The sequence below is a fragment of the Equus caballus genome, chromosome 15, assembly GCF_041296265.1.
Source record: "Equus caballus isolate H_3958 breed thoroughbred chromosome 15, TB-T2T, whole genome shotgun sequence".
NCBI lineage: Eukaryota > Metazoa > Chordata > Mammalia > Perissodactyla > Equidae > Equus > Equus caballus.
Genome location: NC_091698.1, coordinates 30148314 through 30166067, shown reverse-complemented (window position 1 = coordinate 30166067; position 17754 = coordinate 30148314). Strand labels below are relative to the sequence as shown.

Genomic DNA, 17754 nt, shown 5'->3' with positions numbered 1-17754 from the left:
TGATGTAGTCCCATTTGTTCATTTTTTCTTTTGTTTCCCTTGCACGGTCAGACATGGTACTTGAAAATATGCTGCTAAGACAGATGTCAAAGAGCGTACCACCTTCTAGAAGTTTCATGGTTTCGGGTCTGACATTCAAGTCTTTAATCCATCTTGAGTTGATTTTTGTGCATGGTGTAAGGGAATGGTCTACTTTCATTCTTTTGCCTGTGGCTGTCCAGTTTTCCCAACACCATTTATTGAAGAGACTCTCCTTTCTCCATCGTATGCTCTTGGCTCCCTTGTCGAATATTAGCTGTCCATAAATGTGTGGGTTTACTTCTGGGCTCTCGATTCTGTTCCATTGATCTGTGTGTCTGTTTTTGTGCCAGTGGAATTCATTTTTGTATATATGCTGTGAGGTAGGGATTTAACCTTAATTTTCTTCCAGTAAACTTTATTGATTGTCCCAATAGAATTTATTAAATTTCCCACAGATTTGAGACCCCATCAATTTTATATTCATTTGCTTACACACATACACACAAACACAGGCAACTACATTCTAAATTCTTGACTCCCCCCTCCTTTTTAAGAGTCATTTATCTAGCTATTAATCTGGTTTGCAAGAAAAGCAACTTTGGCTTCATGAAGAAACTCACTTGTTTATGCTTTTGTATTTACTAATTCTGCACTTCATTCTTTGCTTTGCTATTTTTTTCCTTGCTTCTTGAGTTGAATGCTTATTGCATCCATTTTCATTTTTAAAATGTTCTAATATTTGCATTAAAGACTAAATCTTTTTCAGAATACCTCTCTGACTGAAGTTTATAGGTTTGACATGCACTACTCTGTGTTTCTTTTAAAATAATTCACAAGTCTGTTTGAATTTTTCTGTTGTTCTAAAGTTCTCAGATGAATTGGGTTTTTGGCTCTCTTTTTTGCTATTAATTTATATTTTATGGAATTGCGTTCAAAGAAGATGCCCTGGGAGATTTTTGCTTTGAGAAATGTTTTGAGGTTTTCTTTAATCCTGATAGTGGCCGATTTTTGTGTGTTTGGAATAAATATATATTTTCTGCTTGTTGCACACAAAGGTCTCCGTTAAGCCATTCCTGTTCATTAGGTTATTTAAATTCTCTAGACCCTCACCTGTTTTTTGGTCTATTCGATCTGTTGAGTTTTGGAAGAAATGTGTTAAAATATCCATTGTGAGGTGGACTTGTCCGTTTCTTGCCTTTCTATCAGTTTTGTATTAAATACTTTGGAATTAGTTGATAGGTTCATCCAGGTTGATGATTGTTATATGGATTTTCCTTTTTTTACTAATTAAGTATAGTTTTTGTTTGTCCTCTTTGATGCTTTTGTCTTCAAATCTTGTTGTCTGGATGTAATATTGCTCCAGTATCTATTTCTTAGTGTTTGCCTGCTATGCTTTTTTCGCTTTTATCTTTTCTTTCTATACTTTTTGCATTATTTTGTCTCAGGAGCGTCTTATAATTCCCAAATGTCTGCCTTTACAGAAGAACTTAACCTTGACTTTTTACTGATTACTTACCTTTTTGAATTTATTCCTGCCATCATATTCTATGCTTTGTCACTAATATTCTGCCTGTTCTTCTCCTTTTTAATTAAAAAAATCTTGCCTTCTGTTGGATTGATGGTTTTCTTCCTTTCTTTCTTGTTCTAATGGATTGAAAGTAACACATCTCCAGTCTATATTTTTCTAGTGATTACGATTAGAGCTTTAATTTGCACAATGACACATTTTCTCCTATCAGTGTTGATTTAATTACATCTCTATTCCTCATCCCTTACTGTTCCATCTGAACAAAACAAAACCCTAACTTCACTTTTCCTGTCATTACCACTTCTCATTTTGAGATCATCTGGAATAATCATCAAGACTATTGTTGGGCCAGCCTGGTGGCTCAGTGGTTAAGTTTGCACATTCCGCTTCGGCAGCCTGGGGTTTGCCAATTTGGATCCCGGGTGCGGACATGGCACTGCTTGGCAAGCCATGTTGTGGCAGGCATCCCACATATAAAGTAGAGGAAGGTGGGCACGGATGTTAGCTCAGGGCCAGTCTTCCTCAGCAAAAAGAGGAGGACTGGTGGCAGATGTTAGCTAGGACTAATCTTCCTCAAAAATAAATAAATTAAAAATTAAAACTTTATTAAAAAAGACTATTGTTGATTTTTCTTAAAATCAATGCCAGTTAGATGTAACTATATATTTTATTACCGCTTTTTAAAATTCCCTGTCTCTTGGATTGTATTACATTTTGAAGAAGGATATCCTCTAGCAATTCTTTCAGAGAAAGGGCCTGAATAGTGAACTTTCTGTGTGTTGTGTATTATTCAGGTGTTGCTGCATTAATGCTGTATAACAATTAACCCAGAGTCCTGTGACTTATAATGACAAACATATATTTTGCTTGTTTGTGGGTCTGTGGGTCAGCTGGAATGTGACTGTCTCTGGACAGGCTTATCTGGGCTTAGCTTCAACTGTAAGTTGGATTTGGCTCTGTTCCATGTGTCTCCTCCTGGATGAAGTGGCTCCCTGGGGCACACTCTTCCCACGGCCGACCGCAGGAGCTGGAGAGGCTGGGCCAAACCCCGCGAACACAGCCCAGGCTTTGCTCGAGTATCACTGGCCTAAGTAGGTCACATGACCAAGATCAAAGCCAATAGGGCGAGGGTGTCTACTCCTCCTTCTTTGCTACGAGTCTCTTCCTGGTCCCATAGTCAAGGGAGGGAGTAAAGAACTGAGAACAGTAATCCAATTTACCATGACGTAACTGGACATTTTCTCCCCCTCACACCTGAATGGCAGTTCAGTTGAGTATAGAATTTTATGTTCTTTCTTCTTCCCTTCCTCCTCTCTTCCTTCTCCGTCTCCTTCTTTTTCTTCTCCTCCTCCTCTCCCTCCTCCTCCTCTTCTTTTATAAATAAAGCCTGTCCTCTCTTAGACCTGGAAGATTTTACTTCTGTTCTTTTCGGTACTTTTTGCTTAAATAATTTTAAATTTCTATACGTAAAAGAATTTGTACATGTGGCTGGTACAAAATTAATTATATTTGTTTTCAAGTCTCCTTCTGTTTCCTTTTAATTCTTTTTCTGAACAATTTATTCTTCCGCTTATGAGTTTGATGCTTCTTTCTTGATAGTCACTGTCTTTAAATACTTGTCCTTTTGTGGATGTGTTTTCCAGTTTTGTATCGGGGGGTTGCCTGAACGCTGTTCCTCCTTTGTTACAGCCTAGTGATGCGGGGTGGTGGGGACAGGACAGGCTGTGTGGTGAGCAGGCAGGCTCTTGATGTGGTCTCTGCCTCCACCTGACCTCATCTGTCACGGGGTCTTATCAGGGTCTGGTCCAATGTCTGGCCCAGTTAGGGGCAATTTCCTTTTATAAAGCATACTTTATTGTCATCACTAGAGATTTGAGATTTGAGATGAAGGCAGGTATGCGTGCTCTGGCAGGGTTCTTCTCGCATGCATTTCTGGGAGTAAGCTTTAAAAGGGGAGTGAGAGCCTACAGACACAGAAAAGAAGGAGCAGGAAAGGGAGCCAGCTGTTAAAATCCTCTCCTCACGTCCCTTCCTGCAGTACTGGCCTGGCTCAGGCTCTGGGGACCATGGCTGAGCAGGAGTATACACAAGGTCTGCTCTTTCCCTCCTCCTCCCTCTGCCTGTCCTAGCCTCCTGCTCTGCTGTGCTAGGGCAGGTGGAAGGGAGAAGCTGGAATGGCTCTGGGCCCTTCCGCCCTGGTCTTGGCTGGCTGTAAGCGCCCTCTGTGTGGTTGGCATTCACACAGTAGGCCCCTTGGGAGGCACTTCTGTGCATTCCTTGGAGGACCCAGCAGGATCCCTCTCTGCATACTTTTCCTGATGTGAGAGTTCCCCTTGGGCTCAGACTTTTTTCTTTTTAACATGTCCTTTATTCCAGGAAGGGCCTGGAATTCTTTGCCAGATGAAAGGTGCATTTGTCCACTTGTCAAACATTTGTCGAGTGCTGCTGTGCGCTAGGTACTCAGGTCAAAAGCTGGACATACAAAGATAACTTGCAGAGGTACTGCCTTGCTGGGGCTTTTCACCCAATAGAGATCTTTGTGTAGGGATTTAGGACTTACAAAATACACAATATGGTGTCATTTCCACGTGCTGAGGTGGGGAGAAGGATGGAGGGGTTGGGAAAGGTTTTATAGAGAACGTGAGTCTTGATTGAGTCTTGAAAAGTGAGTGGGCATTTTCTGAGCAGTGTAAAGGGAGAGAGGACCGTGGAAACTGAGGCTTTGAGGTAGACGGTGGGTCCGAACCCCCATTGCCGGCAGTTAAATTGAGTCTCTGAAAGGTTCTGCAAAGCAGAGATGCAACTCCCCTCAGTTTCGGGTTCCAGAAAGACTCATCCAGTAGGTGTGAGGAGCAGGGATTGGGTGGGGAAGGTCGTATGTGGGGGCGTTGTTAAGAGGCTGTTTGAAGTCCCAAGAGCTGGTCAAGAAAAAAGTGCCCATGAGCACACTTCTGTTTTTGTTTTTTTTTTTTTGATGAGGAAAATTCACCCTGAACTAACTTCCGTTTGCCAATCTTCCTCTTTTTTTTGGCTTGAGGAAAATTAGCCCTGAGCTAATATCTGTGCCCATCTTCCTCTATTTTTTGTATGTGGGATGCCTCCACAGCATGGCTGACAAGCAGAACAGGTCCACACCTGGGATCCAAACCCACAAACCTGGGCCATGGAACTTTCTTTCTTCCTTCCTTCCTTCCTTCCTCCCTCCCTTCCTCCCTCCTTTCCTTCCTTCCTTCCTATCTTTCTTTCTTTCTTTCCTTTCTTTTTTTTGAGGAAGATTAGCCCTGAGCTAGCTACTGCCAATCCTCCTCTTTTTGCTGAGGAAGACTGGCCCTGAGCTAACATCCATGCCCATCTTTCTCTACTTTATATGTGGGATGCCTGCCACAGCATGGCTTCACAAGCGGTGCCATGTCCACACCCAGAATCCGAACCGGTGAACCCTGGGCCACCGAGAAGCTGAATGTGCGAACTTAACTGCTTCACCATGGAGCCGGTCCCTGGGCCATGAAATTTCAATAACCACTCGGCCATGGGGCCAGCCCCATGTTTCTGTTTTGGAATGTTTGTGCACATGTGTACACACGTGTGCATGCACACACACAGACACTCACGCACAGCCAGATGCAGAAGCTGCTGGACAAAAATCACTGCCCAGGCTGCTGCCAGGCCACAATTGCCATGGAAGGATAGAGTGCATGGAAACAACAGCTCCTGAGAGCCAATTTCCTTAAAAAGCATCTTTTCTCTGAGCCCTTGGGGGAGAGACAGGGCTGGGCCTGAGAAAGAAAGCCGGGCCTCAGGATGATGCAATTGCCCACATCGTGCAGCGGTGAGGCTGGAACAGGAGGCTTCGGCGGTTAAATAATCAGCTGACAGTTCTGGATTAATTACTCAGCAAATTTATCAGGGGAGGGAGGCCAAGTCATCCAAATAACACTTTCTATTGTGCATGGAGGGGAGACAGCAACCAGAGAAGGGTGGCAGGTCTGGGCCTGATGGGTGTGCTGTTAATAAGGATTTGGTAGCCTCGGCCAAAGGCTACTAGGAAAGCAGGTATGTGATTATTTTGGGGCCTCACCTTGAGTCCAAACAAGTGAGTTTGGAAGTGTTTGGCAGTCTATTATTTTTGTCCTGTGAAGTCACACACGTCCATTTACCAGCTAGGCCTAATTCCAGGGCCTGCGATGTGGCCTTCCAGGTTTCCTTCTCGGTGATGGAAGGCACCTGGCGCTGAGCCCAAAAACTAAAACCTGGGCCTCGGATAGGAGTGTTGTACATTTTGGAAATGGTGTGGTCCAGTACGTAGTTAATGAGAATTAGAATTGGATTTGATTTCCAACAGAGCTCAACTGAAAAATCCCCTTTTGCCTTCATCCTGTTTTCTTGTAGACGAGCTGTAATTAAGTCACCCATGGCATTGTCAGATTTTATTTTGGGTTGAAATATCTCACGTTTGATTTTGGCACAGAAACAATTTCTTTTGGAGAGTGCTGTGAAACATCCTTTCAGCTATTTTCTTGTAATAGAAAGTTGAGAAAAGTATCTCCACTTTTGTGTATTTTCCCCAACAAAGGCTTATTGGGTCTGAGTCATGAGTTTAAAAGTGTTAGGTGTTGTATGGGGTGTCGGGGGGGGATGTTTACAAAATAAATGAAAAAAATGCCTCATTTATCTAGAGGCCACTTTTCCAGCAGCCTTGATTATCTGGAACACAGCCAACAACAAGACTGTAGTAAAAACAGCCACTGAATTGCCAAAATATTATCAAAACTCCGAGTGCCCAAGCTCTGGTTCATAACGTAAAGTCTCATAGGTGCTCCTTCACAGTCAATTTACTCCTAATTTAGATACAATATAAACAATCTTGGCTGTATGATTTCCTTAACCCTCAGCAAATTAGAAGTAAGGACTGAAGTGAGGAGCCTTCCAAAAGGAGTTACCCTGAAGTGGGAGTGATGGCTGGCTGGCTGACAGGAAGGCAGGAGAGGAGAGAGCCACAGAAAGCACATGGAAGAGAGACCCACTTACTGAGCTGGCCCGAGGGCAGGAGACAGAGGTACAGCAAAGGATGGAGGGCACCCAGAGGAATGCAGATTTTGACCCATTTAGTGACTGTGCAAACACATCGAGAAAACTTTTCATCCTATATGCAGAGACAAAGCATGTTCATGGTCCAGGCAGTCAGCAAGGTCCATGAGAGTCTGCCTCTGTGTGGTCAGCTGTGGAAGCTGAGTGCTTTGCACAGAGTGGGCATCAAAAATATATGTTAGCTCTTCCAGTTCCAGAACAAGGTGGCGTGTGTGCTCTTTCCCCTGATCCTTCCCTCTAACTATAACTAAGAGCCCTGGAAATTATTCAACGGGCAATTATAAAAGAACTCTGAGAGCTGGAAAGGAGGAGGAGGACTGGATAGGGACCTCAGAACTTGAGGAACAACAATGGGGTGAGTTCCTTGGGTTTTCTTTTTTTCTCCCGGACTGGGGGCAGGAGAGATCTGAAATCTGGACCTGCCAATGGTCATAGACAAAAAAATCCAAGAAAAGCCTGTTCTCTGACCAAAAGACTAGGGAAGGGAAGCCTAACAGAGACCTAGTGAGACCCCTACCCTCAGCTCTACAATTAGGGTCCCTGCAGGGGGCCTAATCTGTTTACAACAGCAGCAGCAAAGCCCTGGCCACTCCAGTTCCCACTCACAAGCTGAGTGAGCAGTGAGTGATCCCATACGCCCACAGCAGCAACTGTGAAGCCCTGTGTCTCCCTGTGCTCCACCCAGTGGCATAAAGATACCCAGGCCAGTGGCTTCTGCCCCTTCCTCCATGGATGGTCACCCAGAGACAATAAACAGCCCTGAGAAGGACCTTCTGCCCCTGCAGAAAGTATCAGGCAGTGTGGATTGAGCAGGAGTACTAGCATCACCTGAAGGAAAAAAGAGACCAAACAGCATGCAAGGGCTCAAAAAACTAAACTGCCATTGGAACTAAAGCCCCCCAAAGTAAGACAGAACCTATAATCCAAACCTAAACAGAGAAAGTGCCTACTAAAATAGAAGATTCAAATAGATCGAGTCTCCTAATGTGATAATCAGAATGTCCAGGATACAGTAAAAAGTTGCTCATCAATTCAGGAAAACCACAATTTGAATGAGAAAAGATAATCAACTGGTGCAATACCAAGATGAATCAGATGTAGGAATTATTGGACAAGGATTTTAAAGCAGCCATCATAAAAATGCTTCAACAACCAATTACAAATTCTCCTGAAACAAAACTAAAAGGAGAAAATCTTAGCAAAGAAATAGAAAGTATAAAAGAGAAGTAAATAGAAATGATATGACTGAAAAATACAGTAACCAAAATAAAAAACTCACTGGATGGACTCAGTAGCAGAGTGGAATCAGTGAACTTGAAGAGAGATCAATAAAATTTACTCAATCTGAACAACAGAGAGAAAATAGGCTGGAAAAAAATTGGAGAGCATCAGGGAGTCCAAGAGAGAGAATAGAAGACTGAAAAAGTATTGCAAGAAATAATAGCTGAAAACCGCCCAAATTTGACAAGAGATATAAATCTACAGATTCATGAAGCTGAGAAAAATTCAAAATAGGATAAATCCAAAGAAGTTCACATCAACGCACATCATAGTCAGACTGGTAAAAACTAAAGACAAAGAAGAATTCTTAAAAATAGGTGGAGAAAAATGATGCATTACCTATAAAGGAACATCAATTTGAATGATGGTGGATTTCTCATTTGAAACCATGGAGGTCAGAAGGAAGTGGTACAACATTTTTCAAGTGTTAAAAGAAAAGAGCTGTTAGCCCCACATCATATATCCAGGGAAATATCCTTCAGAGTTGAAGGAGAAATTAAAAAATTCTCTGATGAATGAATACTAGGATAATTTGCTGTTAGCACACCTACTCTTAAAGAATGCCTAAGAAAGCTCTCCAAAGTGAAAGAAGATGGTAATAGAAAAAGACTGGAACTATCAGAAAAAAAAAGAACATTGGAAAGCGTCAAAATAGAAATAAACATAATAGACTATCCTTCATCTCATGAGTTTCTTTAATCACATTTTATGGTTTTATTGTTGAATCAAAATTTACCACACCATTTGATATGGTATCCAGTGTGTGCAGAGGAAATACTTTTAAGATGAGTATATTTAATAAGTGGAGATGATAAAGTGACCTAAATGAGTGTAAGCTTTCTATACTTCACTGGAAGTGGTAAAACATCAACACAAGTAGGCAATGATAAATTATATACATGTACGATAATACCTAGAGAAACTTCCAAGAAAACTATAGCAAGAAATAGTCTCAAAAACATTATAATTAAGTAAAAGTGAAGTTCCAAAAAATGTTTAAGTAACCCACAGGATGGCAAGAGAAAACTAACAGAGGAATGAGAAATACAGGGAACAAAACAGAAAACAAATAAAAGATGTTTTGGATTTTTCTACATAGACAATCATGTCATCTTAAATAAGGACAGTTTTATTTCTTGCTTACTGATCTGTGTACCTTTCATTTCCTTTCCTTGCATTATTGCCCTGGCTAAAACTTCCAGTACCATGTTGAATAAAGAGTGGTGGGAGCAGACATCCTTGTCTTGTTCCTGGTCTTGGCATCTGAAAGCAGTTGGGACTTTCACCTTTGAGTATAGTGTTAGCTGAAGGTGTAGGGTTTTGTTTTGTTTTTTTTTTTGGTAGATGTTAGCTGTAGGTTTTTTGTAGATGCTCTTTGTTAAATTGAAGAATGCCCCCTCTATTTCTATTTTTATGAGTTTTCATCAGGAATGGGTGTTCAGTTTCGTCAAGATCTTTTCATGCACATATTGATATAATCATGTGATTTTTCACTGTTGATACAGTAAATTACATTAATTAATTTTCAAATATTGAAAAAGCCTTGAATCCCTGGAATAAACCCCACTTGGTCATGGTGTATAACTCTTACATATTGCTTAATTCTATTTTCAAATATTTGTAAGGGAATTTTACATCTATATTCATGAACGATATTGTTTTTTTTTTTTTTTTTTTTTTAACACCGTCCTTTCCTGGTTTGGGTATCAGGGTAATACTAGCTTCATAAAATGAATTGGGAAGTGTTCTCTCCTATTTTCTGGCAGAGATTACATCAAACTGTTATTAAAACTTCTACAAAGAAGTTTCCTCTACAGTAAAACCATCTGGGCTTGAGGATTTCTATTTTAGGAGATTTTAAATTATGAATCCAATCTCCTTAATAGTTGTAGGCCTATTCAAATTGTCTATTTCATTTTTGTAGTTTGTGATTTTTGATGAGTTGGTCCATTTTATCTGAGTCCAGATTTATGTGTCTAGGGTTGTTTGTGGTTTTAACCGTATTAGCCTTTTGGTGCCAGCACAGTCTGTGTTGATGATCCTTCTTTTGTTCCTAATATTGGTAATTTGTATTTTCTCTCTTTTTTCTTAGTCAGAAATGCTAGAGATTTGTCTGCTATATTTATTTCCTTATTTCTTGTAAGGAATCAGCTGTCTGTTTCATTCATTTTATCTATTGTTTTTCTGTTTTAACTTCATTGATTTCTGCTTTTATATTTACTATTTTTTTCTTTCTGCCTGCTTTGAGTATATTTTCCTAGGTTTTTGAGGTGAAAGCTTAGATTGGTTTGAGACTTTTCTTCCTCCTAGTGTGTGCATTTAGTACTATAAATTCCCCCCTTTGCACTGCTTTAGCTACAACTCACAACTTTTTATATGCTGTATTGAGTGTTTTGAGATTTTCCTTATTGGTTTCTAGTTTGATTCCATTGTGGCTGGAGAACACACTGTATGATTTCAATTCTTTCAGATTTGTTGAAGTTGGTTTTATGGCTCAGGATATGGCTTGGCTTGGTATATGTCTATAGGTGATTGTAAAGAATGTGTGATCTGTTTCCCCCTTCTCAGGGGGTGCTCCTTCTCTGACACCATCTGACAGAGGGTTAGAGTACCTCCTTACAGCCTGGTGATGATAGAAATCTAGGCTCTCCACTTGGCTTTGCTGGCGTGGGTAGGGGTAGGGCCATAGTTTTTGTATGGTATTTGATTGGATGGTTGTTGTCTAAAAGTTTTGGTCTTGCTAGTCTGTCCTTTTCCTAGTCTGGCTAGACAGAGCAGGATTTTGTTGGGGCTATTTTTGCCTGTGCCCACTGGATCTTCCAGTTTGCTAGTTTCTTCAGCTCCAAGTCTGGGATGTATGTGGCCAAAAGTTAAGTCAGAGAACTCAGCATTATTTTGTTACTTGGGTTCTGAAGTCCCTAGCTTATCTGCCTTCTTCTCTCCACCTTTCAAAGTCTGTAAACATTATACTCAAAGCCCTGGGTTTTTAGTTGGATTTAGCAGGAGGAACAGGGAAAAAGTACATGGACCTCACCTTCCCATAAATTAAAATTCTTGCATCACATTTTTTTCTTTTTTAGGAAGATTAGCCCTGAGCTAACTGCTGCCAATCCTCCTCTTTTCACTGAGGAAGACTGGTGCTGAGCTAACATCCATGCCCATCTTCCTCTACTTTATATGTGGGACACCTACCACAGCGTGGCTTGCCAAGCGGTGCCATGTCCACACCTGGGATCCGAACCAGTGAACCCAGGGCCGCTGAAGCGGACCGTGCAAACTTAACCGCTGAGCCACCGGGCCGGGCCCTGGCATCACGTTTTTAATTACAAGAAACTTGCTCATTTAAATTAACTTGTGACAGTTTCAAGCTTGGTGGGTTATTAATTTTGTAAATTAAGATCCAAATACAATAAAAGTAACACTGAAGGGGCTGTGTTCTATACGCCACGTATCAATTATACTGATTTTTACAACTGTGACTGGCTTCTGTGAGCAAATCTCGTAATCTGAACCCTCACTGTAGCTTTCTTCTTTGAAATCCATGTTAAGAAATGCTCCACTCTACTAGGCTTAAGTAAGATTAGCATCTGGACATGTTGCTTAACAAAGTTCCTATAGCCATGCAAACTGTGATTTATATCAGGAAATCTACTGTTGACATTTCTTAAAGGAACACCACCAGCTAATTCAGGGCAAAACATACTTGGCAGACATGGATTATCAGAGGGAAAAAAGATCATTCAGTAAAAACGATAGGTTTGCCAGGTGTGAGAAGGATGGTAGGTGCTGGAAGACGGAAAAGAAGAAGTGGTCCCTGATCCAAGAATTCATTGTCTGGTGAGAGAGAGATATGCAAAGAAATGCTTTCAGCGAAGTGGGATAGGTATTACAATAGAGGGAAGAAAAAGTCCGGGAGGCACCATGAAGGGAGAAGCTAACTGGCTGAGGAGGAGGATGGGGCACAGATGTTAGGAAGGTTTAATGGGGAGGTGAGAAGCGACGTCTGAGCTGAGCTTCTGGGGGTAACGATGAGGTGGTGGCAGCAGAATGTGCAAGAGTCGTGGAGGAGAGCCTCTGACCACTGGAGGAGAAAGTGGGTGTGGAGAACGTCAGGTGACATGGCTGGGCATATGGAGGCAGGGAGAGAATATAAAAGATCTGGATGCCGTGGATTTAGTAATAATTCTTTTTTGAGTTTTTTTTGAAGAAAAAAATAGTTTTGAGGAAATAATGCTCTTTAGGTTTTGGGTTACAGCTTTGCAGTAGTTAAAAATATGGAAGCAAGACTAGGAGGATGGAAAAAAAGGGAAACCTTGTTATACGTAGAAGAAATGGAGGTGATACCCTCCAAAGGCACTACTGAGCCAAGAAAAGAGGCGAGTGGGGCAGGATGGAAGAAGTCTGCACACGTGAAGGGAAATGCTCAGTGGAAGAGGCATCTTTCTGCTGTTGTCGGGTGGCCCTGAGGCGCAGAGCCGGGCTCAGTGGGGAGCCACAGTCGGGCTGATTTCTCCTTGGCACAGTGATGTTTCACAGAGCTGTACCCAGATGCCACGGGCTGCCTCACAACGTCATGGGTTCCCTGTTACTGGAAGTGTGCAAATACTGGAGACGTTGGCTGGCCACCCACCGGGCTGGTGAAGTTGTTTGAAAGTTTAGGCGTTCAGTGCCGAATTGGACTGGAGGATCTCCTAGGTCCCTTTTAGTCCTGAGAATCTATGATTCTCTCTGAACCCCGAGTAGAGCCTCATGTAGAACAAAGTGGATTATTGGTGAATATTTACCGATAGACCAGGTGAAAATCAGGTTGAGGTCAAAGCCTGAAACACACTAGCCTATCACTATCCACTCTGAGGGAAATGGACATGTTACCATTTTCATCATTTATGTTTTCCCCATGTATTTTCATCTTTAAAGCCTTCACCAGAATTTTCAGCCCTTCGAGGGTTGGCATGATTCCTTTAGGGCTACACTGGGAACCTGCTATGTGTTTACCTGGGTGAATTCCTCCACGTGAATCCAGATTAGACCACGATCCCAGGCCTTCCCCAGAATCAAACTTTGTCCGAGTTGGGGTTATTTTGACCCAGGACCATTCTAACCCATTGCAGATTCAATATTTTCGGAGTTGGGAGGGAGTTTACTCAGCCGTAGTGAGAGGTCAGAAGCAAAAACACACGCTTTGCAGGAAATGGTGTGCTTTCCTTCACTGACTACTTTCTCAGATATTAATTCTTCCTCTTCTCTTTCCCTTCTCTCCTACTCACCACTGGGACCGACTAATAGGAAAAATAAAAATAAGCAATAACCAATGTACTGGATATTTGCAGTGTTTGAGGCAATGTGATGCATATTTCATTTCCTTAACAACCCAATAAGTAGATTTTATGATTATTTCCACTTAACAGATGGGGAAACTGAGGCCCAGAGCGACTAGAGAGTTGGCCCAAGCTTGCAGAGCTGGAACCTTTGGCTCCTGAGCCTGAGTCTTGGGGGGTCTTGCTTGTGGAACCTCATTTGACCTCTCTTAAAGGTTCACTCAGCGATCTCTTTGCCTTCCTCCGTTCCTGCCTCCCCACCAAGACGTGTGAGAATGTTATGAGGTTGCGTCTGTGAAAAACACTCTATCCCGAGTGTGAGGCTGGATGAACTTCCACACCCTGAATATGCTGCTATCCCCACCAGCAACATCAAGACACGGAACGTGACCAGTTCCCCCGGTGCCTCCATCATACCTCAGACGGACCACTGCTCTGACTTCCATCACCATGGATGCGCTTTGCCCGTTCTTGAACTCCTTATAAATGGGATCAAGCAGTGTGTTCCCTTTTATGTCTAGTTACTTCTGCTCAACATCTGTAAGATCCATCCAGTGGTGTGCTGATAAATTGGCTCTCCAAAAAGAAAAAAAAAGAGAGAGAAAAAGAAGAAAAAAAAGAAAGGCCCTATTTGTAGTATTTGCCAATTTCAGTGATGTAAATACTTCCACCTTGACTGATTTCAAGCCACCAATGATTTAACAACCAGCTTGCAAAATTCCAGAATATTTCACAATCAGCTCTCATGAGCTGGCAAGAGGCTGCCCCACAGTGTCACAGGCTCCATTCTAATTTTGTGTAGTGGATATCATTCATTCTCCTTTTTGTTTAGTATTCCTTGTATGAACATGTGGGGCGGTCTTTTTATTATGGGCTTTTGGCAAAAGCCACTAGTTTTCAGAATGGGGCATTCGTTTGTGCAGCTCATTGCTGCTGGAGGGCGGAGGCGCGAGCTCTGGAGACAGACCTTGCCGGTTCCGGTCCTGTCTCTGCCAGGACCTCTCCTGACTCCCGTTCTCAGCCTCAGCTCTGCAGACGGGAAGCACCGTACCCACCTCACAGGCCTGTGAGCACACTTGGTACTCAGTAGGTGCTCAATAAATGTTCCCTCCATCCCTTTCTTTCTCTTTCTCATCCCAGGGAGGGTGATGGTACCTGGGTCAAGTCACGTTGGGGTGGATCTGTGTCCCTGCACGGGTCTCTGGGCCGTTCTGCTCTGGTGCCCAGTGCGCCTGCAGGATCCTCAGCTTTGTTTCCATTTAGTTTCTTTGAAGAGGAAGAAGAGAAGGAAGGAGGAAAGGAGGGAGAGAAAGAGGGAAGGAAGGAAACAGGCCTGTCAGTTTCATCGCTGCGGGCCTGGCCTGGAGGAAGAGCTCTGTTTATGGCTTGATTTGGCTGCCATCATGGGCCCAGGACATCTCTTCACATGTGAGAATGACGTTCCTTTTGTTCCTGAGCTGCCTTCCTGCTTCTAAATAGATTATCACCACCCAGGTGTCCTCTGGCGAGACACCCCATATCCAGTGGAATGTGTAAGGGAACCCCGGAAAGGCTGCCAAAAGAAGGACACAAATGTGACAAAGAGTGTCACAGAGTGACAGTCTCTGGACATATCTTTTTTTCAGGGTGAAGGGGAACACGGAGGGGACGCCAGGGCCTTCTCCCAGACCACCTGCCTGGGGGCCTCCGCAGGACACGGAGCCGCTGACACTCAGCTCGCCGTCCACCGGGGCCGGTGTCCTCCGATGAGCCTCTCCTGAAGGGAGGGCAAAAAATCTCTTCCATGTCATTGTCCCAGTGCACTTTCTATCTGCAACAGGCTGAAAAGTCCCCTCCTGCCTCCCTTGTCAATTGTAAAAGCACTGATTGTGGCCGAGTGAAACCAGATGCCCCTCCCGGCCCGCGAGTGCAGCCCTTGGCCCCCCGACTGCAGGGCGTGATGGGGCACACCGTCAGCTTCCAAACCCACGACTGTTTTCTTTGGATCCCCCTCCAGCACCCCAGTTCCAGGACTTGGGGGCTCCCGGTGAAAGATGCTGGTTTCCATGACCTCTTCAATCAACTGAGTCCCGGGGACAAAAACCCTGTTCGGACCCCCAGCTGGAGCCCCACTTCTTGGCAGTCTGTCTGTGGCTCCTGCCGCCGCTGCTTCCCCAGGGCTTTGGGATGATATCTCAAAGAGGCAGCATGGCATAAGGAACAGAAAAGGTCATGATCCTGGAAGTGGGTGGACCTAATTTTAAACCCTGGCCCTGTGACATGCTTGCTGGGTGACCCAGGGCAAATGCCAGCTCCCACGTGTGCTGCCCGGTGTAATTCCTTTGAGAGTGCTGCAGGCTCGGGATTTCAACCCACTTTCCAAGGGTTGAGGTGGAAGAGCTGCCAAGGCCACCCGGCTAAGGCAAGACCGAGCAGGATTTGAACCCGTGCTGATCTGACTGCAAAGCCACCCTCGGTCCCCTATTCCTCACTCTCAGTGCTGCTGGCCTGGGATGCACCTGGGCCTGGGCCTCCCCATGGGTCCCGTGGCTCTTCCTGTGGGCAGGGGGAGGGGTGCTGAGGAGCCCTTCCTGCCCGGAGGAGCCCGCACATCTGTGCCTTTTTGCATGGTGTGGCATGTGTATTTAACCATTCTTTTTACAGTTAGATATCAAGATTGCTTCCAATTTTTTTCTGTCGTAAACAGGGCTGTGAAAACATTTGGGATGGTAACTCTTTTCTACATCCCTGTTTCCTATGAGGCGTATCTCAAAACTGAAATCCTGGGTCATAGGATACAAAAAATATCAGTCTTTAAATACAATATCTGTTGCCAAATTGCTCTCAATAAGGGTTCTGGTGGCTTATACCCCCTGTCCTCCGCTCCCCCGCCCCCCTCAGAGCCTTTTTCCTTCCATCTGGAGGTCCTTTCTGAGTTAAGGACAAGGCTGGTGCTGTTTTGGTCTTTGGTTAACCCAACAAAATACCCAGGGTGTGTAGGTGTGTGCTCTGGAGGCAGAGAGGGCTACAAAATCATTTTCTATGAAAAAAGGAAGTCCTCGAAGTCATCTCTTCTGTCTTCCTGATGTGTTGCTTAAATCCCTGAGTACACGGGCCGTGCACAGAGGCTATACAGAAATTGGAAACAAAAACAAAAACCCAGAGAGAAAAAAGGAAAAAACAAAAAAAAAGAAGCTTGCCTGAGATGGTGAGATCATGGGAGGTTTTCTTTTTCTAGTCAAAATATTTTTACAGTAGAAATGGAGGGGAGGGGATCTCATCCTTAACCAGAAGTGAACGCAACTTTGTTAGATATTAGACACATCGGGATAGACAATGAGCCCCACGGAGCACTGGGGCTCAAGTCTGGCTGACTGTGCAGACCGGGGGCGGGGGGGGGGGGGGGGGGAAAGAACAGCAGGATCTCTGAATGCAAAGACGAATGATGACCAGCGAGCCCCCATTCCTCAAAGCCCCAGGGACAGGGGCAATGGATTTCACCTGATCGCCTTCAGATTCTGCACAGGTCTTGCTCATTCCCCGGGGAGGGGGCATCTACCATCTTCGTCTTACTTCTCGCCTCCTTGGTTGTTGGGAATGGTCACGCCAGGAGTTGACTTGGGAGGGGTGGCCGGTGGCAAGCCCCCTTGTGCTCTGGCCTGCACTCTCTATGTAGCATGTGCTTTATGCACAAGAACTTTCGTGGTGCCCTATTTTTCCTTTTAAAATTAATTTTATGGTAATACATGTTCACTAGGAAAAAAGTTGGATAAGAAAAATAGAAGTGTGTGAAGAAAAATGTGAAATTATAATCTCTTCAATCAGAAAAATACTACTAACATCTTTTAGGGACTGAATTGTGTCCCTCGAAAATTCGTATGTTGAAATCCTAACCCCCAGTATCTCAGATGGTAGGTTTTTAAGGAGGGGATTAAGTTAAAAGGAGACTGGGAGGGTGGGCCTTACAATCTGTCTGGTGTCCTTACGAGAAACACACAAAGAGACACGAGGGGTACGTGCCCGAAGGGATGACCACATGAGGACACAGGGAGAAGATGGCCAGCTACAAGCTAAAGAGAGAAGTTTCGGAGGAAACCAGACCTGCTGACACCTTGATCTTGGACTTCCCTCCTGTTGAACTGGGAGAAAGAAATGTCTGTTGTTTAAGCTGCCCAGCCCGTGGTGTTTCGTTACAGCAGCTGAGTAGACTAATACACCGTCCTTCTCTCATCTCACACACGGTTTAATAAATTGGAGTCCTTCTGCACAGACGCTTGTACACCATGCTTTATTCACTCTCCTTTGCATATGGGCACTCTCCCATGTCCGTGGCTCCCTGCTGACCGGGAGGCTGAGGCCCCACCTCTGGGTGTGGGCATTTGAGATAATCCGTGGATGGCCCTCTACCTGGCCATGTGGATTGCTAGCTGTTTCCCAGACTTGCTCTGTGTCTTTTGCTCCTGCCACTCCCACCCTCCCTAAAAGTGCTTTTCCCAGCTGTCACTCAAGACCTAGGTCATTCATACAGCTGTCTCACCA

General features: G+C 43.9%; 1 long non-coding RNA gene across 1 annotated transcript; it reads left to right on the top strand.

Annotated features, from left to right (window-relative positions):
* The first annotated feature begins 2714 nt into the window (after positions 1 to 2714).
* On the top strand, positions 2715 to 17484 carry LOC111768041 (uncharacterized). Its single transcript, XR_002800012.2, has 2 exons — positions 2715 to 2818; positions 13327 to 17484. It is a non-coding gene; the product is annotated as an uncharacterized lncRNA (long non-coding RNA).
* Positions 17485 to 17754: the final 270 nt, after the last annotated feature.